Source organism: Mesoplodon densirostris, chromosome 11, assembly GCF_025265405.1.
Source record: "Mesoplodon densirostris isolate mMesDen1 chromosome 11, mMesDen1 primary haplotype, whole genome shotgun sequence".
NCBI classification, from domain to species: domain Eukaryota; kingdom Metazoa; phylum Chordata; class Mammalia; order Artiodactyla; family Ziphiidae; genus Mesoplodon; species Mesoplodon densirostris.
In genome coordinates, this window is record NC_082671.1 from 76,648,115 (window position 1) to 76,651,096 (window position 2,982).

General features: G+C 44.1%; 1 long non-coding RNA gene across 1 annotated transcript; it reads left to right on the forward strand.

Moving 5' to 3' along the window:
* Positions 1–254: 254 nt before the first annotated feature.
* LOC132499413 (uncharacterized) lies at positions 255–2,482 on the forward strand. Its single transcript, XR_009533844.1, has 3 exons — positions 255–336; positions 1,931–2,074; positions 2,351–2,482. It is a non-coding gene; the product is annotated as an uncharacterized LOC132499413 (long non-coding RNA).
* Positions 2,483–2,982: the final 500 nt, after the last annotated feature.

The following is a 2,982-nucleotide window of genomic DNA, read 5'->3' on the forward strand; positions in this document are numbered from 1 at the left end:
GCAGACATAGGATTGGTACATTCTTGTGCTTGTTCTCATGGAAGACAGCCTTCCCAGCTGTCCCAGCTGAGCACAATCCACAGCCAAGCCACCAGGTGACTGCAGCTGCGTGAGTGAGCCCAACTGAAACCAGCAGAAGAACCACCTGGCCAACCCACAGAACTATGAGCAATAAAATTATTGTTGTTTTAAATCATTAAGCTCTGGGACAATAGATAACCAATACAATATCTTATTCATATTTGTTTCCCTAGAATCTACTGTATTGCCTGGCATATTTCTGCTCTCAACACGTTTTTATTGACATAAACTTTATCTTCCCAACAACGCTGTAAGGTAAGTATTACTATCATTTTCTATTTATTTTTAATTACAAGTGTCACAGAAACTCTTACTAATCCCGACCCCACATGCCGAGAGGAACTCTCTGATCATCTTGTGGAAGATGTAATCAAGGTCCAGGAGATGGAGTAAGGCATTGGGCCACCCCAGCAGGCTTTGATCACCTCTATTATAGGCTCCTTCTCTTAATAAAAAATTGATAATCTTTGGCATTTATTGAGTGCTTTCTATGTGCCAACTGCTAAGTGCTTTAGGTATATAGCAGCACTTTCATCCTTGCAAAACCCACATGAAGTAGGCACTACTAGCATCTCATTTTAGAAAAGAAGAAACTGAGGATCAAGAAGGAAATGTGACCAGTTACTAGAGCTGGTAAATGGCAGAACTGAGCTCTAGACCCAGGTCTGTCTGACTCCTCACTCTTGTTTTGTTTTTTTTTTAATTGAAGTCTCGTTGGTTTACAGTGTTGTGTTAGTTTCAGGTGTACAGCAAAGTGACTCAGTTATACATATATATTTTCTCTTTTTTTTCAGATTCTTTTCCCTTATAGGTTATTATAAAATATTGAGTATAGTTCTCTGTGCTATACAGTAGGTCCTTGTTATTTATCTATTTTATATATAGTAATGTGTATCTGTTAATCTCAAACTCTTAATTTATCACTCTTGTTCTTCACCCTTTCATATGATGTGGAGTCAGAGTTCACATGGGGATTAGGTTCCAAAGTCAGTGCAAGGAGCAACATTCACGCACAGTGAGAAGTACTCTTGAAAATCTCCCAAGTCTCCTTTGAGTTTAAAGTGTAAAATACTTTATTTAGCAATAGAGATGAGGAAATGTATGCTATATTTCAGGGCTGCCTCATGTTTAAGAAATGATTTTCAAGAGTCACACTGTGGCAGAGTCTGGCTAGATGCTCACAAATTCCATTTATTTTCTTTTGGGACTCATAGAAAGACCCATTTCCTAACTTTATGCAGTTACACTGGGGCCATGTACTAAGCTCTGGCCAATGAAATTGGACAGGAGTGATCTAAGTCATTGATAGAGCTGGCTCTTAATTACTTCCATCATCTATAGCCTGTGAGCCTGTTTTTGTAAATAAAATTTTATTGGAACATAGTCACACTCATTTACCTATTGCTTCTGGCTGCTTTCATGCAACAACAGCAAAGAAGAGTAGTTGTGACAGAGACTATGTGGCCTTTTACCAAAGGTTTGCTGACCCCTGCTCTAGTCCCCTTGCAGTGGATGTTGTGATGAGCCACCCAGATCTCCCTTTAGCAATGAATAACATAATTCCTCAGCTGCTGGGGGTGCTTCTGGAAGATGGTCCACATCTACATTCAGTGACTGATAAGCACAGAGGTTGAACAGCACAGCCACCCTGCCCCAACCCAAGACAGTTCTGAAAGGCCACCCAGGCCCAGAGTTCTCCATTGGCTTGGAGGAGGCATTTTGGGGGCTGCATTGCATCTCAGCTTCCCTCTTGGCCCAAGCTTACATCCTCCTCTCCCTTCCGCATGTATTAATATTAATCCCAAGAGCACTTCGTATTAAATGTCCTGCACTCTCATCTCCATCTCAGAGGCCAACCTGCAGCAGCTTCCAGCCCCTTCCACGGTGTTTCATATGACAGTGTCACAGATGGAAGATGCTGGATCCTTGAATCGCTGCTAAGAGGACAGTCACCAAGGAGCACCTCCAGACCCACCTCACACTGTGACTGTGGGTAAGCAATTAGCTTCTGTTGTGTGATGCCTTTGAGATTTGGTATTGTTCGTTAGAGCAGCTCACTCTACTTATTTTGACAAGTATACTCAGCAAGGCAAGATGTTCATGAAATGAGAGGTCCACAGGAGCTGAGACATACTGTGGGAACCACAGATTATGTACACGTTCTCACACTCACTAAAGGGCATCTGCCCTAGGAGTGGGATGGAAGGTCAAGTCACTCATACCCATTATCTTGCTCACTTTCAGTCTCTTTTTTCTCTTTCTCACCCAGCACACAGAGCAGAATTCTTATCAGTTAAATGTGGGCATGGTTTGACTGCACCTCCATCCCTGTTTGGGGCTCCACCATCAAAACATCTTTGAGCAGCTTGCATTCTGCTGTGGTTGAAAAATGTAGCATGTGGATGACTGAGAGGTGGGTAAGTAGGGGATCAAATCAAGCCCAGATGTCAGCCAGTCTCCCCCGACCGAAGCCGCCAGTTGGGACAGAATTCAGAGGAAGAGCCCCCAGTGGGGGGGGTCCCTGAAGCTGAACATAAACAACCCCATTGTTGACTGCCCACCAGGCATGGCTGCACTTGTGTCTGCTCCACGGTAAGAGTGGCTGCAGAGGCAGCTGGAGCCCAATGTGGTCTTTTGTCTCCCTTCTCTCTGAAGTCATCCTGGGACACAGGTGTGCATCCCTCACAGGCAGCCGACAGAGAAGATGAATCAGCTTCCCTGAAAGACGTGCCCCAGAGCAGTCTGTCAGCTGAAACTTGTCTGAAGGAGCACAGTTTCCCTCCTGACCACAGGATGAAATGAAAATGTGTGGCTTGCCCGGAGAAGAATCTGTGTTATTCTTTAAAGGAACAATGCTAACCACAGATGTGCAACATCTGGCATGTGGTAGGGATTTCCCTG